This window comes from Episyrphus balteatus, chromosome 1 (assembly GCF_945859705.1).
Source record: "Episyrphus balteatus chromosome 1, idEpiBalt1.1, whole genome shotgun sequence".
NCBI lineage: Eukaryota > Metazoa > Arthropoda > Insecta > Diptera > Syrphidae > Episyrphus > Episyrphus balteatus.
Genome location: NC_079134.1, coordinates 175,540,745 through 175,560,918, shown reverse-complemented (window position 1 = coordinate 175,560,918; position 20,174 = coordinate 175,540,745). Strand labels below are relative to the sequence as shown.

General features: G+C 28.1%; 1 protein-coding gene across 4 annotated transcripts in view; it reads right to left on the bottom strand.

Moving 5' to 3' along the window:
- LOC129914811 (aquaporin AQPAn.G) overlaps window positions 1-20,174 on the bottom strand; it is a 64,584-nt gene that overhangs the window by 40,583 nt on the left and 3,827 nt on the right. Inside the window, exon 1 of one of the 4 annotated variants that reach the window (XM_055994253.1) lies at window positions 15,940-16,056. The exons of 2 other annotated variants lie outside the window; for them this stretch is intronic. The gene's annotated coding sequence lies outside the window, so the exon portion shown is untranslated. Of the gene's footprint in view, window positions 1-15,939; window positions 16,057-20,174 lie in introns of those variants that run through there. One more of the 4 variants, XM_055994244.1, reaches the window with a different exon arrangement.

The following is a 20,174-nucleotide window of genomic DNA, read 5'->3' as shown; positions in this document are numbered from 1 at the left end:
TTTAATGCAGTTTTTGTGAATTATCGAAAAATCTCGACTTTGCAACAGTATTTTGCTTCCTCCGGTCATAATTGATTTTTGTTTTTTACAATTCTTTCACTAAAACATTGGCTAATAAGAATAAATAATTATTTAATCAAAATATTTTTTATTTCATACGCCATTTTGCTGCAAATTAATTAACAGTTCCATGTTTTATAAAAACTCAATTACTCAATTTTTTTCAGAGCAACACACTGCAAAAAATTTGTATGGTGTGACACAGGTTAATTATTTTAAAAACTTGCCGTGTTATTGCACTTTTCAAAAATGTATAAGAGTTTCCAAACTTGAAGTTAGAACAAAAGATATTACAATTTTAATGCAACAAAACAGGCCTTTTCAGAGAAAAATAACAAAGAAAAATAAACACATTTCCTCGACTGTTGTTTGTTTATTTCTTTTTGAATAAAAGCCTCGATTTTTGTTTGTTATTTTGCTCTGAAAACCCTTGTTTTTTTGCATTAAAATTGTAATATCTTTCGTTCTAATTTGAACTTTGGAAATTTTTATACATTTTTGAAAAGTGCAATAACACGGCAAGTTTTTAAAATAATAAACCTGTATCACACCATACAATTTTTTTTCGGGATGTTCCTCTCAAATAAAAGTAAGAAATTGAGTTTTTATAAAACATGGAACTGTTACATAATTTGCAGCAAAATGGCGTATGAAATAAAAAATATTTTGATTAAATAATTATTTCTTATTATTAGGCAAAGTTTTAGTGAAAGAATTGTAAAAAACAAAAATCAATTATGACCGGAGGAAGCAAAATACTGTTGCAAAGTCGAGATTTTTCGATAATTCACAAAAACTGCATTAAATTGAAAACCGTAAGTATTTGGGATGAACAAGTTACCAAATTCTGAGAGCCCTAAAGTTGGCCTATCTGCATATTTCGTTTGATCCATTACTTTTGGGACACCCTGTATACAGGGTGTCCCAAAAGTAATGGATAAAACGAAATATGCTGATAGGCCTACTTAAGGGCTCTCAGAATTTGGTAACTTGTTCATCCCAAATCCTTACGGTTTTCGATTTAATGCAATTCTTGTGAAATTTTGAAAAATCCCTACTTTGCAACAGTATTTTGCTTCTTGCACCCACTATTGATTTTTGTTTTTTTTAATTCTTTTACAAAAACATTGCCAAATAATTAGGAACAATTTATTAACCAAATTATTTTTTATTCCATACGCCATTTCTGTGCAAATTAACTAACAGTTTCAAGTTTTATAAAAAATCAATTTCTAACTTTTATTTGAGAGCAACACCGCAAAAAAAATTTGCACGGTGTGTGGATGGTTTATTATTTTAAAAAGTTGTCCTGTTATTGTCGTTTTCAAAAAAGTATAAAAGTTCCAGAAGTTGTAGTTAGATCGCAAAATATTACAATTTGAATTCAACAAAACAGGGTTTTTCAGAGCAAAAATACAAACAAAAATAGAGGCTTTTGTTCAAAGAAAAATAAACAAATAACAGTTCGAGAAAATGGGTTTATTTTTGGTTGTTTTTTTGCAGTCATAGACCTTCGACAAAAGACTGATTACAGGTACGCAAAATTTTGCACAGAAATTTGAGTTACACCATGAGAAAGATATTTAAAAAAAAAAATTAGGGGTCTAAAACTGATTTTTTTCATAGGCCCTGTATTTTGAAATAAAAATTTTTGAAAAACAACCTAATTTTTATATACATTTTTGAGTAGTCCTTTATTTTTTTTGGAATTTTTAAAAGTCTGCAAAAAATCTCAAATTTATAGGAACTATAGGTTTTTATCATGCGCATGCATGAGTAGAGTATTTTGCATCGGCCGCTTTTGCTAAAAGTTTAAAAGTTAACATTTATAAACTCATTTTATGAACTTTTCAAGTTTTGATCCTCTTTTTACTTTGAAAATTAGCTAATTACAGAGTCGAAAATTAGAAAGAAATACAAGAAAAGGCGGAACAAAGTCCGCTGGGTCAGATAGTCTGTTTAATATAGTTAAAGAAAAAAAAAAACAACACATTATTATTAAGGGTATACACCTTTTTTATATGTATTTTTTTTTTTTCTTTTATTATGGCTAACCACTGCTACTGCACTGAATAATGATCTACAAGATCTAACAGATTGAACAACTATACATAAGTGGTAAGCTTTTCACTTTCATTTGTTAAACAAAATCTGAACAAAATGGAAAAAGAAAAAGTGGCACAACTCCATCAGGGAAAGTAATTGCTATATTTTTCCCATAAATTATCATTTTCTATAAAAAATTAAGTTTTTAAATAAGTTTATGTCAATTTCATAATCGAATTATGATGGAAATGGAAATTTATGTTAAATTAATTGTAACTTTAATGTTTACTTGAATTTCAAAAGAGATGGAAGATAAATTATCATCTTTTTGATCAAGTTTTAGTTTCTCAAATTTTTGAGATGATCTTAGACAAAAACCAATGAACCCATAACGATTTAAAATTTTCCATCGTCCGGAATCGAGTACATTTTTTTTGTACCCTTTCCAATTTTCATTTAATATGTTCCCCTTTTCTTTTTAACTATAGGCAACTACTTTATGAATACAAAAAAGGTAAAATATGAAAAATAAATTAAGTCGTTTTCTCTCATAAACAAGAAGTAATTTATCATGACAATTCAATTATTGTCTAACGAAATGTGACATAGCCAAGTTTTAAATCTCATCTCAACTCAAGCTATGCATGTCGAACAATCTAAATGAAAAGTAAACAATGGCTTGGGCTTTGATGATCATGATTTTCTCTGTCAGCACGACAACTATTAGTAGCAGGCAAAGTGGAAGGTTGACATTGAACTTGAAAGTTTATGTTGTCATTAATAAAAAAAAAAAAAAAAACTGTTGTTGTTTAACAAAAACAATAATTTAGAAGATTATATATCTGCTAATATGCATGCAGAATGATTAAAGTATTATTAAGTAAACATAATAAGGAAGAGCTATAAATACAGAAATTCTTATCGAAAGCAGATTTGGTTGGAGAAATTCAATTTCAAAAAAAGTGAATTGTAAATTTTTAAAGAACAAAATTGTTAGTATAAAATTTAAGTTTAAATGCAGTTGAAGACCAAATCCGTCCGTGAAATAACAAAAAGTGAACAGAGAGACATAAAAAAAAAAATTAACTGTAATATGATTTGTGAAGTTTTTCTTTTGTTTTTTTTTTCCTGTTTTTTTTTTTTAACTTTTTTAAAGAAATAAGTAAAAGCAACGTATGTATATTTTTATTAGACTTATTTTTAAGAAAATTAGTTTACAAGTCAACCAATTTTTCAGGAAGTATTAATAAACTTTTTTCAAGATTTATAGTTCGCAGTTAAAATCACTCAATCAATTATTGTAGGTATCGACTTTATAGACAAAATCCATATCGCATGCTTCATGAATCTTACAATTAATAAACCTCCAAATTATGAATACCTTATACATAATTATTATAATCAAATATTATATTTCTTCCTTTTCTACAGCTACTATAGTTATCTTCTTGTTCGCAATTTGTATATATTAATGATTCCTAAAATAGCATATTCAAACCTGCTCAAAGTCTTTATGTCATGTAGACCCATTTTGTGTGGTTGAATAAATCCAAAAAAAAAAAAAAAAAATCAAACAAAAAAAGAAAAAAATCTATACAATTTTGTCTGCAAAGTTTTCTTTCTATCTACAAAGTACAATGCAAATAGAGATATTAAAAAAAAAGTTGCAGTGGCTATTAAATACAAAAAAGTTGTTCGATTTCAGTATTTTTTTTTTTAAATTTCATTTACAATGCAATTTTGGGTTCATACACTGTTTTTCGACTTAATGTATAGCATAGCGTGAGAACTAAACAAAGGATATTCACCAAGAAAGGTCTTCAGAAAAATTTAATAATCCATATTCAATTCATACACGAGTGTGTTCTTGACCAACGAAAAACCTTATTTGCATATTCAAGCAGTACTTACTTGCAAGGTAGGAAATGTTATTTAACTTGTAATGAAGGCGAATAACAAGAACAAGTCCTTTGGCAAATACCAAATTGGCATTGCTATAGGTTCAAGGAGACTTTAATCCAAGGAAAATGCCGATAACAAGAAAAGAGAGGTACCTATGGAGTTGTACATTTATGCAATTTTTGAAATATGGACAAAAGTTTTCATAAATTCATAAAAAAGTCCCATAACTTATAATGACATCTATTTCCTGTGGCATTCTATAGGATATATATATGTAAATGCATCTGGATTGATTTTGTTGGCCAATGATCCGATTTGTTTGTTCTACGTCAAAATTTGCATTTTTGCAATTCCATAATGAAGATGAGAATTATTTCTTTAATTTGAAAGCAATTGAGACAAGCTTAATCTAAGGCTTTTTTAACATACCACTTTTTTGTAGCCAACAAAATGTTGGATACAAATACTTGCCTCTGATTTTGAATTTCAACTATTCTTTTTAAAACCATTTATTTTCCCGGGGAAGGTTTTGGCTCGTACTTATCAATGTCATCTTAAAATCTTAAGCAGTGATTTATTGCTTTAATTTCTTCAACCTTAAAAAAGCTAAGTCTAAAATATCCCCTTAATCCGACTACAAAAAAAAAAAAAAGAAATTAAATGCAAACCATTTACAAACAGGTAGGTATTTACTTTTGAATGCAGTTTTAGAGTCGTTCGTGGTAAGTGTGCGCAGCCGGTAAGTGTGCGCATTGCTAATTTCTCGAAACTAGTGTAAAAATTTAAATTTCTGCTAATGCACAATTAATTAGATATCTGATCTTCGTCGGAGTCCGTTATATTTATGCTTCTGTTGTTTTTAGTGTTTCGAGAAAAAGCAAAAGAAAAAAAAGCTAACTTTCCTTAAAATTTTTCACAATTTTCAAACTCTGACAGTGATCTGCCTTTGACTTAAAGTGAAGGCAATTGATTTTTTTTATTGAGCTTACTATTTAAACTTTATGTTCCAATTAAAATTTTATTGTTTTTAGTATTTATTTATTAATATTTTATCAAAAACAATAAAAAACTGCATTTGGGGTAAGTGTACGCAAAAATTTGGGGGCAAGTGTGCGCATGCAAATGCATGGGATTTTACTGAAAATATATATATTTGCATAAAATGCTTCAAAATGCACCAAAATTTCACAGTGTACAGAATCGATCAAAATAATAAGAAAATCGTATGGGGGCGGGGGTCTTAGGCCCCTCGTTTGGTTTTTAAATGTCTTTAAAAATTGAACAAAAGAACAATTGATATTCATTAAGATTACTAAGCAAAAGTACCTGCGCACACTTACCGTACACCCTGCGCACACTTACCCCTACTATGGGGTAAGTGTGCGCAATATGACCTGTTTTGGTTTTTTTAAAGAAACATAATTAATTTTATAAATATTAGTTATATTTTAATTGAATTTAAGAAGTCAAAACATGTATCTCTAATAATCAATTTACTTTTTTTATGCACATCTTATATTTTGCTTGTAATACTTCTTCAAAGTCAAAAGTGCGCACACTTACCACAAACGACTCTATAGAATTTCCTCTTTTGACCTTAATTGAAGAAGAAGAAAGTGTGATCGTCCGTAACGATAGACTGTGTGCAATATAAATGATTATTCTCTCGCATGGTACTTAAAGACTCTCCCATCAAGTATTTGCGATTGGAATAGACACGAGTAAGTAGTATCTTCAACGAGGTGCCTCCGTGAAATTTATTGTCCGGAAGGTAGTCGAATTTGCATGTGTGTTTTATGGCATAATACTTCCCCCAAATGGTTGTAGTTGAGTGTTCTATTCTCTATACTCTATGACCACCTCTCAGACTAAGCACTGCAAAGAGTCTCGGTCGGGTGTTGTATGCAAATTTGACGTTTTTTTTTTGTTTTGACTAATCTATGCATATTATTATGGTCTTCTGCAGTGAATAGAATTTAAAATGTGACGAATACACAACCTACGCAATTTCATGATGCAGTGATACAACCATACAGCGACGACGATGAAACGCGGCCTCAACTGCCTTCCTTGTTGGTGTCCATCACACGCGCCTTACAGTGGGTTAGTTTATTGTTTTTACTTAAAATTTAAAAAAAATTCTCGAAAAAGCTTCCACCCAACTAAAAATGAAAAAGAAAAGGAACACTATTTTCATCTGATTGATAAATGTGAAATTGAAAAAAGTCAGGTCAATAAAAATTATAATTAGGGCCAATTTATTGAGCCTCCATTAAATTTTGAAATTTATCGTTTTAGTTAACAGCGTTGTTAACTATTGACGCCTTTAAGTATACATCATTAAGGCCCAATTTATTGACTCTCCATTAAACTTAAATCTCCATGAAAAATGGGAATTTTAAATTTAAAAACAAAATTCGTTTAATTCAGTCTCTTTTAAGGATTTTTTTGAAGTTTCACATCATTAATTAATTGAGCATTAAATTTTAAAGCCCTTTTAGTTAAAACGCCAAATTCGACCTTTTAAGAGGGATTTTTAGAGCAAATTGAGGTTTAAAACAGGATTTCTATTTATTCACTCTCCATTAGAGTCAAATGTCATTTCTTTATTGTTTAATTTTATTAATTTATTTGAAAAACGTCAAGAATTATTAAAACATATTAAAACAACAAAACAATTATGAATAAAGTCCAGACGCGAATTTTTTGTAGGTACATATGTATGTATGTAAATGTATTTATTCCATAAATAAGTAATGCATATATAAAATGACTGCAACTCATCAGAAATTCTTTCATTGATATTTTAGAGGGGAGAGACAACACTTCATTTTAGATTTTTAATAGAAGAAAATTCTAAGAAAATGCATTTCTTAGCTCAGAAAGGCACATATAGAACTAGATCTCCTAGATTTATCTTCTCCACTTAAAAACAAAAAACTACTAGTGAAACCAATCAGGGTTGAGGTGCTGCATTATATAATCATCTCAGAACATTTCAGAACACTTTTGTATATCGCGACTCTTGTCTGTGGGAATTTGTCTTGTGTTTTCAGCTCCAAAAAAATACGCGCCTTAGTTTTTATGTTTTTTCATATATTGTTTTTAATTAAAATCTTCAAATTTTCAAATTCAAAAAAATTTGATTTGACAAATTTCTGCTTTTGACAGTTTTATTTTTCAAAAACTAAAAAATCCCTAGGATATTTTTAATGGAGTTTTAAATTTAAAGTTTCCATTAAAAGTAAAGACTTTAACTAAAGTAGAGTGAATTAAATGAATTTTTTAATGATGTATACTTAAAGGCGTCAATAGTTAACAACGCTGTTAACTAAAACGATAAATTTCAAAATTTAATGGAGGCTCAATAAATTGGCCCTAAAAAATTCATTTAATTCACTCTACTTTAGTTAAAGTCTTTACTTTTAATGGAAACTTTAAATTTAAAACTCCATTAAAAATATCCTAGGGATTTTTTAGTTTTTGAAAAATAAAACTGTCAAAAGCAGAAATTTGTCAAATCAAATTTTTTTGAATTTGAAAATTTGAAGATTTTAATTAAAAACAATATATGAAAAAACATAAAAACTAAGGCGCGTATTTTTTTGGAGCTGAAAACACAAGACGAAATCCCACAGACAAGAGTCGCGATATACAAAAGTGTTCTGAAATGTTCTGAGATGATTATATAATGCAGCACCTCAACCCTGATTGGTTTCACTAGTAGTTTTTTGTTTTTAAGTGGAGAAGATAAATCTAGGAGATCTAGTTCTATATGTGCCTTTCTGAGCTAAGAAATGCATTTTCTTAGAATTTTCTTCTATTAAAAATCTAAAATGAAGTGTTGTCTCTCCCCTCTAAAATATCAATGAAAGAATTTCTGATGAGTTGCAGTCATTTTATATATGCATTACTTATTTATGGAATAAATACATTTACATACATACATATGTACCTACAAAAAATTCGCGTCTGGACTTTATTCATAATTGTTTTGTTGTTTTAATATGTTTTAATAATTCTTGACGTTTTTCAAATAAATTAATAAAATTAAACAATAAAGAAATGACATTTGACTCTAATGGAGAGTGAATAAATAGAAATCCTGTTTTAAACCTCAATTTGCTCTAAAAATCCCTCTTAAAAGGTCGAATTTGGCGTTTTAACTAAAAGGGCTTTAAAATTTAATGCTCAGTTAATTAATGATGTGAAACTTCAAAAAAATCCTTAAAAGAGACTGAATTAAACGAATTTTGTTTTTAAATTTAAAATTCCCATTTTTAATGGAGATTTAAGTTTAATGGAGAGTCAATAAATTGGGCCTTAGAGTTCAGAAGAATTTTACTTCATCAAATAGCTTCATTCAAATAACAATTTTTTTTTAATTCCAAATCAAAAACTGATCAGCTCTACTGTAATTTGTTGTTGCTGGCCGGTTTCTATAAGATCACAGCTTTTTATATCAGTGTTTTATCTTTTTTTTCACAAATGACACAATTTTTTTATCATTTTTTTTTTTTTTTGTGAAATGAAATTCCAAATGATCATCATCGACTAGACGCCATCATTTACAAAATAATCAAAAAATAATTTAAAGTTGCTCTCTCCACTATCATTTTCTTTAAAAAAAAATAGGTATCTTGACAGCGGTAATTAAGTTTTGATAACAATGTAATGATTAAATTTTATCAGAAATTGAACTTTAAATTTCGTATCACAAAAACAATTCAAGTAGGTACTTGTATTTGGTATTATGAAATTTTGAAATATCAGTCAAGGAAAAATCAAAAATAAAAAGTGCCTCAGGCTTGAGCTATACCTACCTATCATATATTTTTCTGTACAGTTGATGAGTTCAATGAAAAATATGTAGACATGTTATTTGTGCGAAATTTGGTCAAAATAATATTATAGGTACCTACCATTTATAACAATTTCCAATTATTTATGCTAAAACTTAGGGAAGATTAACATACTTCATTTACGTTGTTGAAGTCATTTTTTGAAGTTGAAGAAATTTTTCTTGTTATCCTTGTAAGAAAGTGTTCTACACGTGCAAAATTTAAAACTATATGTCGATTCGAAAGATTTTGATTTTTTTCTTTCAATAAAGATTTTCTTTAAAAAATCGATTTTTTTAAAAATGTTTTGATACATTGCACTTAAATATCTGGAGTTATCCAAAAAAATTGTTCTTGTGTTTCTTGCTTATTGATACAGCTTTCAGGTGCTGGTTTTTCTGTTCAGATTGATCATTTATTACTCAAGATATAGACCAAATACTAAGTATGCTGGGAAAAGCAACGACAAAAAACATTGAAAAATCATGTATCTCGAAAATCTATCCATAAATATTTTTTTAGATTAAATTTTCAAGTTTTCTGTACTAAAATCTATACGAAAAGAATAACGGCACTTATTGTCCAAAACATTTTTATTTTTTTGTAAACAAATGTAATTTTTAAATCATTTTTAAAAAATGGATTGAGCTGTCTTTGGATTCGAACCCTAGACCCTTGGTGCAAAAGACAAACCGTTCAACGTTTTAATTCTCTGAAAACTATAAATCATTTCATAAACATTTTTTTTTTCACATATTTTTTGGACATTCATTTGAGAAAATTATACCAAGTTTGGTATTTTGAGTTTTCGAAGAGACAAAATTAATTTATGGACAAAATTTATTTTCAAGCTGACATTTTTTGAGAGGATGTCAATTTTTAGGGAGACTATTGGATTGGAAAAACAACAGGTTTGAATAAACCAGAGCTGAGTCTATTAAAGATGATTCTCTTCAAAAAATCATGGCTTCAAGTTTTTGGGATACGGAATGACTTTCGCTTATCGATTTTATTAAGCATATCAATATAATGGGTAGGTACTAAACAAACTAATTCTGCATAAGTATTTGTATGGCTCAATCTATCATGATCAATTTATGTGCTGAAAATTCAAAGCACGTGAACAGAAACACTTCAGAGTTTCAAAAATAACGTATAATTTTTATGTTAAAAAATCTTATCTGTCTGGTGTGATATTATAAATCCATTAACATAATCTGATTTAGAAATAACTCAAATATATAATTTATTTGTAGATTAAGTTAGCAACAATTATCTTAACAAAATCTCAGACTAGAGCTGAAGTCTGAGAAGTAATGCTGCATTTTGTGCATATCGATACTTCGTTTTCAACTTTAATCAGAAACAAAAAAGTATTTGAATATTAAATATATATTTTCTTATAAATAAAAAATAGAACACAAATGTTTGTTGGTTTCAGAAAGTTAAAATGTAGCTTAAATAAAATTAAAAATTTTTATATTTAACAGAAAAAACTTTAATCTCAAGAAAATGAGAAAATCATATATTTTCAACGCCAACTGCCTGACTGTTTCTACCCTTTTCCAAAATTCAAGATCTGTCAGTACTTTCGCTAATTTTGTGATTTATCAATTTGTTTGATAAGATTTCCAAATAAATCAAATCAAATACGATTCACAATTTTAGCAATATTTTTTTTTTATTTGATGATATTAATAGAATACCAAAGGTGTAATTGATATTAAAAGATGTCTGTGGTTCTACCTGTTTAAAAAATAAAAGATAGATTATATACTTCCGCACGGGAGTGGTTCTCATTTTGTTGATGTATATTAAAATACTTTTTACCCTCTAAGGTGGAGTATCAGACATGGTCATCACCTTCAAAGATGGTATAGCTTTTCAGCCGACTTCGACATGGAAACACAATATGGTTCTATAAAAAAAAGGTGTGTGCTTGCATAAACCATTTTAGATAGATGTCGTTCATATTTTAATTAACTTTATTTGATAAATGGATTGACGCTGGGCTAAGGTGTTTCCTTTTTTGTGTTTCCGTGATGTATGTAGTTTCTAAAGGATACTCTCAAGAAATCAATCCCTTTGATAGTTAAAAGATTAATGTTTGGTAGATAGAATGTGTCCCTAAGGAGTAGTAGAATTATGTGTAAGTAATTAATTAAACTATTTGATGTCTCCCTTAAGGATATCATTATTTAATTTGATGAGAAAGTGTAAACGAAAAGGTGTATCTTGTGCCTTTATTTTATGAAGAATCTGAAGAAATCCTTTAACTTTATTAAATTGTTAGTTTTTGGAAAAAATAAAATTGATCACTTTCTTTGATTTCCAAAAAATTTTTTTACGAGAAAGAGAAACGAATGATCAAAATCAATGAATCGAATTGCTATAGCAAAAAAAAAACAAATAATGATACATTTTTGACACACCTCATGTTAACTGCCATTCAAAAAAGTAATGTGTCCTACTTTGTAACAACAAGTGTACTGTGTACCTAAAAGTAAAAGGGTATCTATGTCTGTACAGAATATCCATTAAATATGAGTCAAGACTTCTTGTAACTCACAGCTTAAATCCACACATAGCAAAGCCGATATGGTTTTCAAAAATATTTGACACATATTTGAACATGATTTTTTATTTTTCTTTAATCAAACACTTTAAATGTCTTCAACTATAAAAAAAAAGTTTAGTAATGCTCCTTAGTTATATATCAAAATATTGCATCTTTGACTTTAATCACATAATCGATAAGATTATGACAAAGCATGAATTATTACCTATTGAACGCGCAAAGTATTTAGTACTAAAAGCTCGAATATATTTTTCAGATTAACCATAAGGGTGTGTCTAATCACGCGAATTAATGCAATTTCTAACCTATCGCTTGAACTTATTCGCTTAAGCTTTACTTACAAAAATTCATATATAAAATGCTCAAACATAAATCTTAAGCTGTCAGTTTTGGTACTATTCTCAAAAGACCTCAAGTACCTGAGCAATTAACCCCTTATCTAGACAAACTTATCGGGCCTAAAAAATATATACATACCTATACAATGTATTGCACATTGCACTGCTTAACTATTCGAATAGTTCCATGTATCATGTGATAGACTTTATTCGCCGTAGCGCAATTAACCATCTAGTATAGTGCAGTCTTAAGTTGACACACTGCACGAATGTGTATTCCCAAATGGTGAAGTATCATAATGTAGAGGTACGTACCTATTAGATACACCTATCGCATAGAAAACTATCATTCAATTTGTTGCAAATCCAAAATCCAATGAGCTTGCAGATTATTTTTAAGATTTTTTCTTTATCATTTTTTTGTGGTGCGGGAGCTAATAGTTGTGGTGTGGGGAGATGTATGAAACTCTTGAGATGTCAACTTTGCCAGATATATAGATAGTTTGTTGGTAAGGTAGTGTGATTTTATTTTGTGCACTAAAGTGGCAAGTCGTGAATCATGTGTGGTATTTGTAACAACTTTTTCTCTTTTTCTATAAAATTAATTATCACGAAGAAGTAGACCGGTGCTATGTTTGATCCAAACGAATCTTTATCTAATTATTTTTCTTTAATGAGAGATCGAAAGACTCTAATTAAAAGGCGGTTTACTTCAGTGCGTAGGTATAGTTTAATTTTTTCTAAGAGAACAATAAATTAATTAACTTGAGACACAAAAATTCTAAGTAGTCTCTAATCGCTAGCTGTTGTTAAATAACCCAAATGCTGTGACTGTGAGGCGAAAATATCTATAGATATCATGTGATAAGTTTTATTATGTTGGGCTGATTAAAATAGATTGAATAAATCTTTCAATTAAACTCTATTTTAATTGGAAAAGATCTGGATCTGGAATTTCAAACTAAGTAATTAAATGGGTTCTGATCGTGTTTTTTTTAAGGAAATGATCCAAAAGAAAACTAATCCCTTATGAATAGCTTGGTGTCAGTAGATACATAAGCTTGCGTTTTAAGGTTTTCACCTCTTGAGCTATGCGAGGTCTTTTTTTTTGTTAAAAGAACAATATGTTAGGCCGTATGTAAATTGGGTTTAATGAGCGTTTGTATTTCAAGATTTGGGTTTTTAAGTGTTTTAAAAATATAGGGTAATGTTAGGGAGGTTATTTAAATTCTCAATTTCACCCACAAATGGACTCATACAATTAATTAATAACACGGCTTTACAGCCAAAATGGACCCTCAATATAAACCCTCAAAATAAATTACGATGGGTACGTTTTTCGAGATATGATTGTTTAAAATTTTTTGTCGTTGTTTTTCCCAGCATACTTCTTATTTGGTCTAGGTATATATTGAGTAGTAAAGTATCAATCAGAAAAGAGGAACCAGCACCTAAAAGCTGAATAAATAAGGAAGAAACACTACAAAAACTTTTTTTGGTAAGTCTAGATGTTTAAGTGCAATGTATCAAAACATTTTTAAAAAAATCGATTTTTTAAAGAAAATTTTTGACAAAAAAATTTCTACTGATAATAAAAAATCAAAATCATTTGAATCTACATATTTAAATTTTTCACGTTTAGAACACTTTCTCAGAAACACAAAGATAACAAGACTTTTTTGTCAAAATCTATGGATAAGTTACAAAGGTATGACCATTTTTGTAACTAACAAATTTTTCGAATCTTTACTTTTTGAGTGTTTGGATATAACTTGAAAAGCAAGCCGAATTTGAAAATTTGTATCAAGTAATTTTTTGTATATAATTAAATTTCCTATCGCTATAATGTCTCCTTTAAAAAATTGTTTAAATTAAAATATTGCAAACAACTTAAAAAAAAAAAAAACTATTCAAAAAGGAAAAAAAAAATTACATTTTTGATGTTTTTACTAAATAGTAAAAACATCAAAAAGCATTTATAGACCTTGAACATGTAAAGGAGAAAAGAAGATACTTTATCTTTCAACATAATGTCCACAAAAATTGAATACCTACGGCGAAAATAGGATAAAATATGGACTTTTAAAATCCACTGTTTTTGGCCTATACGAAAGGTATAATGGTACTTAGGGCGGAATTCATAGTCGTCACTCAAGTTGAGAAATATCTTAAGCATTCGCTCAAGCGAATCCTTATTCATAGTCAACACTTGAGTCGAAATTTTCTTCAAGTGAATGTCTGAGGAGGCTTTTTTACTTGAGGAAACGCTTAAGTTTTTTTTTTCAGTCAGTTGACATTGAACCGCAAGTGTCATTGCGAGCGTTTGTTTTTATTATTTAACAATTAAAAGTTGCACTAATTTTATAATAAAATAAATTAATTGCGAATATTTGATTTGAGTTGTACCAGTGGGACGATGAATTCGACGAGTATGTTGGACAAACGAGTGCGAATTAATAAAAAAAATGTTTTTTTGATAACAGTTAATTCAAATCAGTCAAATTTTCAAGTTTGAGAAAAAATTTTCCTCAAGACAAGATTTTTCTTTTCTCAAGTGACAGCCCTATTTTCAATTCCCTTGAGCGATTGCTTGAAATATTTCTCAACTAACTGGAGTTGAGAAAAATCTTAACTCAAGTAACGACTATGAATTTCGCTCTTAGTGTCAAAAAAATTTTTATTTTTTGTAAAATAGTGTAATAAAGTTTATTACGTAATTATTTTTATTTACATTGTAAATAAAATATCTAAAAGAAAACATTTTTTGAATCAGAAGACATACATATTATTAGATTTTTTTTCAACCGTTTGAGAGATCACCTTACGAAAAGAATCTGTTATTTAAAAAATTATTTTTGGATAGAAGATCTTCAAAAAAGACTTCTGATGACGACCTGATTAGAAAATATTGATGCTAAAATTAGGAATACTAAAATTTATGGTTACAAATTGCAATTATATGTCTGCGTTGTTATAATGCCCTTGGCAGTTATTTCTCAAATCAAAAGGGAATGAAATTCTTTGTGATATTGTAATTAAAATGACAATACTTTATTTTTTCACAATAATCTACTATAAATAACATCCGGTTCACAACACGAAATTCTCATTTGTTGAGTTTAGTCCGGCCACTCCAACTAAACACAAGTTTCATTATATCCCTTATAATCGTAGGAAATTTGTTTTCCAATTCCTCTCGTCTTTGGAAAAAGTTTGTTAACCCCAATCAAGTTATAAGAAGGGATTTACGTAAGCAATTTTGGGAGGAAATATTTTTTTTAGGTTTCAATACCTTAAACTCACTATGTATTGTATTTCAAGCAATTAGGTATCTATTAATTTGTAATTAAATTTCGGCAATATTTGATCTTTTCTGTTAATTGTTAAGCTCTAAGTCGCAAATCTGAATAATTCTTTTTTTTTTTATTAAAATACTCGTATTAAAAAGCACTTGGGAAAAAACACAAAATAAGAAATTCCAATTTTTTTTTGCACTTTTGATTTTTCGTTTGATTATTTTTTCAAACAATATAATCTGAATGAAATTATAATGTGTGACCGCCTTATAGACACATCATCATCACTCATAATTGAAGTCATCATCATCTCATTAAAACGAGAACTCAAAATAAATGGCAAATTATATTCTTCACGTATTATTACTCGTATTAATGTTCTATTCTAATTTCACATTCCAAACAACAACAAAAAAATCAAAAATATAAAATAAACATTCGAACCACAAAAAAATAGAGCTTAGGGTATAATAAAGTTACTTCTTGTTTTGACTAATTTATTATTATTATTATTTTTTTTTTTGAAAATCACAGTGTTTTTTTCTGTGGTGCTTTAGGACAAAAACTCTTCAAGGTCACATACAGGAAATTAAAGTTTATCACTATACCTTTTTTTTGCAAATTATTTTAGGGAGAAAAAATTAGAACCAACCCACTTTTATTAATTTCATAAAATTATTTATCAAACGTGATGTGGAATAAATCAAAACAAAACATAATGGTTACATTTTTATTATTCACTTATGCAAATCATGCAAGGTTTTTTTTATATCGTCAAAATATCCTCAAAGCATTTTTATTCTTTATGAAACCTATGCGTGACACTATATTCCACAAGAAAAAAAAATCAAATAAAAACAAACAAAACTAAAACTTACTATACAGATTAATAAAATCGTTAATATACGTTGTCGTGTGGTGCTTCTGGCAGTATTACTTTCTCAAGAATGAATACACGATACTGAAAATCTTATTCACATCTCATACCTTTTCTATGACAACACCCTCACCTAAATCTACATTAGAAAAAAGTAAACAAATAATACAAAAAAAAAAAAAACTCATTTTTATCCCCGAAAACGTATTGTCACAAAAGTTCTGCTGCGTAAAAAGTAAATACGTTTCAACCAAAACAGAAGTCTTGAGTAAATATTAAATTAAATTTTTAGTACATTAAAATTAATATTGGTAGATTTTCAAGCTTCAGTAATAGAGCCAAAGTCATAGAGCCTTATAAAAATACTAGAATTTTATCATTATTATTTCATTTAGGGGAGACTTGGGTTAGGTTAGGTTCTAAATTGTATGTCAAATAAGCGACATCTATTAACTAGTTTGTGTATGACTAGGCTACTAGTTGAATAGTCTTACACTGAAGGAAAAAATAAATTGAAGTTGAAACGTCTTTGTTTCAAAGATGAACTACTTTGATTTATGTGACTTTAAGATACGAAACCATCAAAAATTAACCATTTTTCCACGTTAATTTTAAAATGTTCATCTTCAACGCAAAATCATTCCGAATAGTAGTTAAATCAGTGTGGTTTTCATTGATTTTATGTTGTTTTATGGTGGCTTTTTCCTCAGTGTACCCAATCAGTGTTGTATTAGGATTTGTGAAATACATTATGTTTCAAAATATGTAATGAAAAGTTTTTCTTAAGGGAATGTGAAAAAGTCTTTGTTTGTTAAAAAAGTTTGAAAAATCAAACATCTATTAAAAAAAAGTTGAAAGTTTTCAAAAAATTTTTGGGAAATGATATTAAAATGCAATTATTTACCTCTGTCCTCTTACTCCCCTATACCTTATGATTGTTCAACATTTACGTAATATGTAGTATGGCTTAATTTAACTTAACGTTTCGAATGAGTATGGAAAACCATAAAAATTTAAAATTATTCTTAGTAGGTAACGTTCTTATCTTCATTTTTTATTTAAGTATTCTTATTGGTGAACTTGTGTATAGTAAATTTGTGTATATAAATTTGTTCACGAGCTACTCTCTATGATAAAGATTGTTTATATTTACTTAATCTATATTAAGTTTTTTTCTTCTTTTAAGTCTGGCGACATGTGTTATTTTGTTTTGTCTTATTCAGTTGAAAAAATGTACCGAATTAAAAAAAAAAAAAATATTTACATACGAAAAGGGAAATTTTTCTGTTCTTGTTTTTATAACATTCATTACGAGATATTCTTGCTTTTTGAAAGCACCTGTTTTTTTTTAAGAGTCAACATTAAACACAATGTTTCCTAAATTGTGTCAATAATTCTTTAGCGAAAATATATCTTTATTTTGGAAGAACAAAGGATGGTATTTCCTTTTTTTTGTTTTGTTTAATTTAATTAAAAATAAAATCATATTACTCATCACAAGTTCTTTAGAGGAAGAAATCGAATTTCAGATTTAATTTAAACAATACCCATACATAATTTTACTTTTTAAATCGTAACTGTTTTTTTTTTTTTTTTTGTTAAAACAATGAGGTGTGAGGAAATATTTGGCTCTATTTTTGGTCACTCCTATTCAAGTATGAATCTTTAAACGTGCTATTTTTCGAATATGTTATACTTTATTATAATTATAGCATAAGCTTGCACTCATTGTTATGCCGGTTTTTTAAATCGAGTTTTTTTTACAGGGTTTCGTACATGTAAAAAACTTGAAAATCACATGTAAAAAACTCACTGATGTAAAAAACGGTAAAAAAATGAATTTTCTTCAGCTAAAACAAAAAATTAAATGATTGAATTATTTTATGTAATTTTTTTTTTTTTTTAAATCAAAAATTCTAATCTGATATTCGATAATTTTTTAAAATCCCAAATTTTTGAGATATTCAAAAAATCCTGCTCTCTTTGATATCAACCCAATTTTAGATTTAAAGATTGTTGAAATGAAGAATTATAAATTTACAGAATTTTGAAACGCAGAATAATTTAATCCAAAATTCTATTCATACACCAGGAAAGACACTCAGATCAATTTTGTTTACTATTTAGTTGAATTTAACACTAGTTAATAGACCAGTCATTCAACCAGCTGAGATGGAGAGACAAAGTTCATTAAGCTGCTAGAGGGTCTAGCTCTGGTCAGATGGACATCATCTGCGTATAAGTGGCTTGATACACAAAATAATTGGTCCAAGAATTGATCCCTGTGGGACTCCTTGCACAACAAGTTTAGCAGCTGAGCTCTTATTACCAGAAACAACATTGCCTTCTGTGGGACAGATAATATTAAATCATATTTCGAGAACAGTTGTCTTTGTATTTGAAAACAAGTTACATAGTCGAGTCATGGAGCCGAGATAGCAATAGTTTCAAGAAATTAAAATACCAAACTTCGTCCTGTTTCAATTGTAAAAAATTTGTGAGAAATGGCATTTTGTTTAATTTAAACGAAGGTGAATATATTTTGAAAACCAAACGTGACAGATCAGCAACATTTTTAATGCGGATTGAAAATGTATGAAGCAAGTTCATTCACGTGAATAGTGGAATATCGAACAACATTACCGATATTACCGACGTGAGTTTGGATTTGTCCCGATCAATGAATGAATGGTAATGAGTGAATATTTAGAGATTATTCCCCCGAACAGGGCTGTTAACTTCAAGTAATAAATAACTCTCAGTCTCAGAAAAATTCAATATTTTATTATTTTTCGGTCGATATTAATTTCTTAAAACAGAATTGAATATTTTACGAAAACATAAAGTTTTGTTAAACACCTTTTTGTTCAACTTCTTTACTTTGTTTGGAAAACTGTGGAAAAAGTTTTCAAATACTTTTTGATTCTTCTTCTTTAGAATAACCTTGCTAAATATGTTTTTTTTTAACCTCAAAAAGGCATTACTTGGCTTTCAGGCGTTTTATTTGAATGGGAAGATATCCCTGAGTAATCAGAATTTTTAGTTTCATGAAGAAATGGTTTGAACCCTTTGAATTGAACAAGATTTAAATTAATCCTTATTAGTTTCGAATGCATAAATAAGATTATGTCTTTCAATAAAGGTTTTTTATAAATTTTTCTGAAGAAACTTGGACTCAAATCCATATTTGAATATCTTCAAATTACGAAAGAGGTAAACAAATTATTATTCAAATATTTTAAATCGTAATTCGTAAACAATGGTACTTACTCAGCGCCATAAAAATGCCGAAAGAAAATTAAGTATCATCGTAAATTGATTGTTTTTGTTTTGTGAAATTAACTTTTGATAAATAAATTTTATATCTTTCCAAATACAATTAATGAATATTCATAATAAACGCTTTATCTTCAAGCATGTATGTATTTAAATGTTTTTGAGAATAAAATTGAATCCTGTTTACCATTGAAAGAAGGTGGCATTCATCCTAAAAAGGGTTCAATAAGTTGTTAATACTGAAAAAAATAACTAAATAGTCTTATTTAATTACTTTTAACAAATGTAAGTAAGATTAACCAAAGTAATAACTTTTTAAAGACAATAAATACAATCTCATATAAGACAGAACTTGTTTTTTTTTTTTCAAATATACGTCATTTTACCGGTAATGATCGAATTATTATGAGTCTTTTTCGTACCGGTTATTTTGGTTTTATTTGTTAAACATTTCCTATTAACTTATTTTTTGTTTTAATTTTTTTTTATCTTAACTTAACAATAAAATAAAAAAAAAATCATAACAATCATCTTGTTGGCAACCACGTGCAAGATATACCTGTTTTCTCTTTTTACGGTAGGTTATTGTGATGAATAACTTTAACTAGGTTGGATTATAATGATAATATTGTCACTGACATTAATCTTACGCGGTGTAAATTCTATTGTTCTTAATGTTTAATTCATTTTTATTTTATTATGAAAACTATCGATATGATTACAATGATAAATCAGATGATTCTGTGTTAATGCATTTTTATTGCGACGCAGTTGAAAACGTGTTTGGACATCAAAATATGTTAAACTGATTTGTGATATATTTCTTGACAAATCTTAGTAAACAAATAATTTATCATGTTAAACCTTACATGTCAGACGTGTTTTTATTTAATATCATAGATTTCTTTTTATTTTGAAGACAATACCAAAACATATGATGAAATTAGAATTAACGGATGA